The sequence below is a fragment of the Octodon degus genome, unplaced genomic scaffold, assembly GCF_000260255.1.
Source record: "Octodon degus isolate 3935 unplaced genomic scaffold, OctDeg1.0 scaffold00023, whole genome shotgun sequence".
Taxonomy (NCBI): Eukaryota; Metazoa; Chordata; class Mammalia; order Rodentia; family Octodontidae; genus Octodon; species Octodon degus.
Window position 1 is genome coordinate 14,117,378 of NW_004524599.1, and position 6,606 is coordinate 14,123,983.

Here is a 6,606-nt window from a genome sequence, read left to right on the forward strand (position 1 = left end):
AAGCCAGATCTAGCCACTCCCCCTGTGGGTGTTGGGTATTGTGTCCAACAAGTGGAAGGATGACTAACGGGGAGTCTTCAGGAGAAAGGAAAGAACTGACACTGTGAAAGGACATGAGCTGCTCAAGGAAGAGGCGTGAGTGAGTCTTGTGGAATACCTTTGTCTAATGCCCAGAGGAAAGCAGAGAAGGAACAGGAGATGCCCCCAAAGGAAGAAAGAGAGCTCAGTGCAGTCTCACTGTCCAGGAAAGAAGGCAGCAGGGAGGGCTGGGTGGTCCACAGCATTAATGTGACAGCAGGATAAGGAATGGCTCTGGGATTCAGAATTATCTTGTGATTTGTCCAGGGGTGGTGTGTTTGGGATGGATGGAAACCTAGTTTCCATACGCCTAGGAACTGAGCGGGAGGCAAGAGGTCTCCTTTTGCTTCTGGCTGTCCATGGAGATCATCTTAATTTGAAGACCCTGACTGCATTTTGATTCTTTATGAAGCCAAAGTTGTCTTTGAAGGACTCCAACTACTCAACTCAGATACACTGGTTACTTTCTGAAAGGTGAGGTCCTTCAAAAGAGAGATTTAATTGCTTCTTCAGTGGAAGTGTTTTGCTCTGAAGGAGACACTGCCTAGCCACTTAGCCTTGTACAAGTCACTGAGTTACAGAACCTGCCATTGTGGGGATTCCCAAGGATGGATTTATTTGTGAACTTGTTAATAGGTAGCTCTTGCATCGCATCCCACCTCTGTTGGTGCATGCGTTCTACCAAGAGTGGAAGGGTCTCCAGGAAGAAGGAAACCTTGTTGGTCACTGCACACAATTTGATACCACCTCAGACAATGGATATGGAGGGAAACAATTCTGTGGTAAGAAAGTGAAATTGGTCTGTTTAAAAGTCAGTCTCAAAAAGGCGATACAAAGGAAGGACCATTTTATATGTGTATATGCAGAATAGTTAGGATAGATATATAGCTACTTTCACTTAATTCAGTGAGAAGAAAGATTTGTACTAATAGTGTTTGGACAGGATATTCTGTCTGCATCTTGTACTACAGATAACCACTGAGAAGATAACAATGTACAAGGCATTAATTATTGAAACTGTCCTATTAATCAGTTTTGAAACTGTCTCTTTGATATTTGTTTCTCAATAAAAAAAAAAGTCGATCTCAGGCTGGGGAGATAGCTTGGTGGCCTACGCGCTGCCTGGCAAGTACAAGGATCTGGTTTGATATCACATGCCATGCCGACTGGCCCCCAAAACCTGGTGTGGTGCTGCGTACCTGTAATCCCAGAGCCGGGGAGGCTAAGACTGGAGGAGCACTACAAGTTCAAGGTGTAGATTGAGACCCTGCACCAAATAAAGGAAGAGTCAATCTCATCTTCCAATATTAATAATTTTTTGGCCTTTTTCTTGATTTTCTCTTTGGTCAGGTGACACTTTTATTGGCTTTTGTCTTTGGAGACTATAAAGAGCCACATGTGAACAAAGCAGAAAGCACAAGCCCAGTACTTGAGGCAAGATCTTGGAGGAAGCAGCTGGCTGAGTGGGAGGTCAGTGACGGCTGAAAAACCCCTGAGGATGTTATATGTAAATAGCTTCATTCTGCTTGGACCCCTGGAAAGCCGCACACACATCTTCTCCTGGGGAGACTCCTTGGGTCCCTGCACAGCGTCATCGTGACTCTCCGTCTCCAGCTGGATGTCTAGGAGCACGCACAGCTGCTGCAGCTTGTCGGTCAAGCACTGGTGACTGGGCCGAGGGCCACAGAACTCTTTGTAGCACACACTGACCTCGCGCCCCATGGCCCAAATGCTGTCATCATTGCTGTTGGTTTTCTCTCCTTTCCAGTTCGGACAGAGCTGGAACATGTGGTGGGGGAATGGAGGAGAAGCTAGAGTTCAATACCACGGCAGCCTGGAGTTTGGCTGTGCCCCTTTCAATGAGCGCCATGTAGCAGAGACTGGTGTCCCCAGCCAGTCCTGCCTCTACAGTGTCCTTGGTGAAATGCAGTTCCACATAATCTTCATGGACAATTGTCACCCACTTCACCAGGCAAGAGACAACCTTGGCAGAGAAGAGGTATTGGCAATCGCTGGTAACTGGCACGATGCCATGTTCCAGGGACACAAACTGTTGGTGGAGGGCCAGACAGGACTACACCCTGGTCTTCAGCAGCTTCATGGTTGTTTCCATGTGGCTGGCATTCAGCGAGTGGTTGGCAGTCACTGTGTGCTAGGGTTGCTCTTTGGGGAAGTGACAGTTTCCCCAAATAGGGATGGCCTAGGTCAAGTACACAGTCTCTCAAAGTCCAAATGCCGAGATTGTTGGGAGAGTGGAAGGTTTGAATGGTCAGAGACTTTTGGCATTGCATTTTGGTCAGCTATCCAGAGAAATGATGGGTGTAGCTCCAGCCTACCCAGTCAAGCAAGAAACCTCTTTTCCTCAGATTTCATCTCTTTTGCTTGTGTTCATTGACTCTCCTCTTCCCTTTCTTCTAAAGGATAATCTAACTCCAAATTTATTAGCTAAGTCCGCAGCAGTCTCTGCTACAGAATCACGGAGACTGCGTTGTCATCGTGGTGACTGGAGGTTTGACGGAGATCACTGTGAGTTAGAAGACTAGAGTTTCTTGCAGTCAGGGACGTCCAGCCCTGTGGTCCCAAACCAATGAAAGTTCTTTCTTCAGTCCATCTTTAAAGTCTTGAAGTTGCTCCTGAATTTTGTTTTTTCTTGGTGAGAACTCAGAGATCATGTGTACAGAGCTTTTCTCATTCATCACTCAGGAGGGAATCTGGCTCAGGACCCAGTTTTAGGTCCAAGCAGGGGAAGATGTTACCTCTGCTCCTGGAACGAACTGCTCCCTTTTCCATCTGTCGAGATTTCCCTAGATCTCTATTACTGGACAGATTCCTTAGTGATTCTGCAAACCTGAGCATTTTTTCTGGTGACAGTGACAGGTCACAGTCATTGTTTCTGTGCTGCTGGCTCCCTGTCTGGAGAGTTCCAGGATCTTATTAAGAAGTCTTAGTCATTGATTGCCCTTACCCCTGTACCTTGGAGGACATATCCAGGAGCTGTGTGACCCTGGGACCTACAGCTCTGTGCATCACCAGGACCACCAGGCTGAGCTGCTGAGCTACAGAAGCCAGGGCAAAGCAAGCAGCGGAGTGACAGCGGCAGGAGCAGGTGATTACCCTACAGCTGGAGAGCCCTCAGCAGCCAGGGCCTCACTGATAAACACCACAGAGAGCCAGAGCAGAAAGGCTATCTTCTCTATGGACAAGCCCAAGACTGTTAAAAGATATTTGCAAGCCAGCTGGGTCGGGTTGTTCCTATAACCCCAGAACTCTGGAGGCTGAGGCCAAAGGATTGCTGTGAGTTCAGGAGCAGCCTGGGCTACACAGTGAGCTCAAGGCCAGCCTGAACTACATCGTGAGACCTTGTCTCAAGATAGGAAAAGAAAAAGGCTACTATGCTAATGAAATCATACACCTCAGGATTGGTTAGGTTGTAGTAGAAGTATTAGCAGGGGGAACACTTAGGCAACCCATACTCTAGCACTGGAAAGCTGTCACCTTGACTTGCATAGGGATTTGTCTTTTTTGTACAGGGAATTGAACTCAGGACTTAGAGTTTGCCATGTAGGCATGGCATCACTGAGCTGTACCCCCAGCCTGGTTTGTGCTTCTTCAAGAAGCCCTTAAATTCCTCTTCTCAACTTCTCATATCTTCTCACAAGTTAGGTCTTTCTCTCTCTGGCTTCTGGCTTCTTTCACTGTTTTCCTTCCTATGGGAAAGTAAGCATTACAGAACAGGAAGTATGATTGTCAGCCCCATCTGTTCCTAGAAGGTCTGTATGTGGAGGTGATCACCAGTCAAGTCAGACTCCTTGAAGGCAGGTTGCCAGAGAGAGAAAGACCTAACTTGTGAGAAGATATGAGAAGTTGAGAAGAGGAATTTAAGGGCTCCTTGAAGAAGCACAAACCAGGCTGGGGATACAGCTCAGTGATCCCATGCCTACACGGCAAGCTCTAAGTCCTGAGTTCAATTCCCTGTACAAAAAAGACAAATCTCTATGCAAGTCAAGGTGACAGCTTTCCAGTGCTAGAGTATGGGTTGCGGGTAGAGCTCAGTGTAGGATGCTACGCCAGCCTTCATGAGTCCCTGGGTTCCAGCCCCATTACCAGCACCCCAGGAAAAATAGACTCCTTTATTTTTATTTTATTATTTTTTATTGAGTTGTGTTTATTTTTTTATTCATTTTAATGAGAAATAAAAGATAAAATAGCAATGAAACAGTTTCAAAATAGGTTAGTAGGACAGTTACAATAATTAATACATTACATATTGTTTTCTTCATAGTAGTTATTCAGATGAGAATATGCCGACATGATATCTTGTCTAAACAATATTAGTACAAACCTTTTTGCTCAATGAACTAAGAGAAAGTAGCTGTATATCTATCCTAACTATCTTGTGTTAGACTCCTTTACACATGAAGATGCAGCCACCTTTAGTCATAGCTGAAACCAAACTGCTTTTCTTTAAACCCATGGTTCTCAAACCTTGGACAATGGATTATTCTCATCCTTTAAATGTGTTTGAAATATGCATTTTCTTGGCCTACTCCAGAAAAAAAAAAAGTCAAAATCCCAACTTTATGAAACTGATACCAATTGGCTGGATCTGGAGCTTTCTTTCCATGGCTACCAGGATACAAACAGTTCAGCACTAAGTCAGGAGACAGCGAGTCCCTTGCATTGATGGGGGCGGTCAGCTCTGTGGCAGTGGTCCCTTCGGCTTTCACCAACAGAATGTTGAGGCTCATGAGGTAGTAGAAAGTCAGGCGAAGCAGGCTCTCATCTTTGTATTTTAGGTCAACTGTGACGGACAGAGGGTGTCTCTTCAGCATCTCCTTCGCTCGTCATCCAGCTGAATGCCCAATGTGGGTTGCCGCCATCTCGTCTGCTCCTCCTCAGCATCTGAGTCCCTCTTGTCATCTTGGGAGTCATCAGGAGGCTTGAATAGAGCCTTGGTTTCATCCACACTGCCTTCAATGGCCACTGACAAGGTCTTATCATGGGTCTGCCCATAGGCAGTAGCCTGCACAGAGCATGTAGAGGAGAAGAGGTAGGTATCTGGCTGTCTCACATTGCTTGTGAGCCTGGTCAAATGGCATGAATAAGTACTCCTGTAACAGGAGGGAAGCTTGCATGATGTTACTGAGCCGAAGCTGAAGGCTGCTCTAGTACTCCTTCACTTCAATCTCATTGAAGATCTTCTCCTTGTTGGATAGGGAATCTTGATATTTCTCTGCCAGTCTTTTCCACTGCTGTAGCTCTCAGTCCAGATGTGGCAGGGTGTGCTGGTGAGGGTCTCTCATGGTGACGTCAGCTTTGCTGATGTCTGCTGGTACCTCCATATAAAATTCTTTGAAACTGACCGGATCAATTTCTTCATGCTTTGACTTAAACTCCAGACATTTGGTGATCTTCTGCTGGTGCCTCACCTCCTACAGCAAGTTCTGTAGCTGCGGACGATGGGCATCCACTTTTTGCTTGGTCTCATGGGTCTGCTCTCTTCCTTTCTTCAACCTGATGTGGGATAATCTTTTAAGTGTCTTTAGAGTCATGAAATGCACACAGCTCCTCCATTCTTCAATTTCAGTTGCCACATCCTGGCCACCTCTGCTCTGCAGGTCCTGGATCTCAGCTGTCAGCCTCTGTAGCTCCTGGCTCGTGTACATGTACAGCTCATAGTCTCTGCAAGGGTCCCACAGGGCTACCTTGGCCTCCTCACTGTAGTATTTACCTTCCTGCTCAGTGTCAGATTGGTTCTGCCTTTCTTCTGCAGGAGCTCCATCACTGCGGGTCACTTTGGGCTTCTGTTTTTTTCCTTGATTCCGATGACATGAGGGTCCCTCAGCCTCACTGCTCGATGAACCTTGATTTCTTTCTATAAGGCACATAGTCTATACAGAAAACTCTTTGTAGGACAAATTCTATTTTTATTGAAAATACTGTGATTGTGTTACTACCTGTTTGTAGAATCAAACAATATTGGTAGCACTTTCATAATTTTTTATCCTTATTTTTATTTTAAGTTTAACATTTCAAATAATATAGAAAGGTGGAAAGAAGAGTATAATCAGTGCACAAGGACTGAACAACTTTTAATATTTTACCATATTTGCATGCTATGGAAACATTTTACACACACACACACACACACACACACACACACACACACACCCCACAGTTGCTCCTTGCATCTGAGGGGTTGGCTTCAGGATGCTCTGTAACACCTAAATCTGTAATGAAAGTCTCATACAAAACGGCATTGTATTTGCAGGGAACCTATGCTCATTCTGTACTCTACTTTAAATCATTGCAGATCTTCCTCCTGTAATGACCTACCCATTTAAGGACTGTTTCGACTCACCTACCTCTCAGACCTAATTCATCTTCTTGTTCTGTACATTTTGTTTATAGAATCTCACAGTCTTTTGTTTCTCTTGGTACAGTATACCCTGTTTATACAGTACTCTGCTGTAAGTCTTGCTGATTGTACTGTCCAGTACACGACGTGGTTTTATGGTCTGTTTTACA

General features: G+C 45.4%; 1 pseudogene; it reads right to left on the minus strand.

Moving 5' to 3' along the window:
• Nucleotides 1–1,549: 1,549 nt before the first annotated feature.
• On the minus strand, nt 1,550–5,966 carry LOC101588309 (annotated as a pseudogene).
• Between the last annotated feature and the right edge of the window lie 640 nt (nt 5,967–6,606).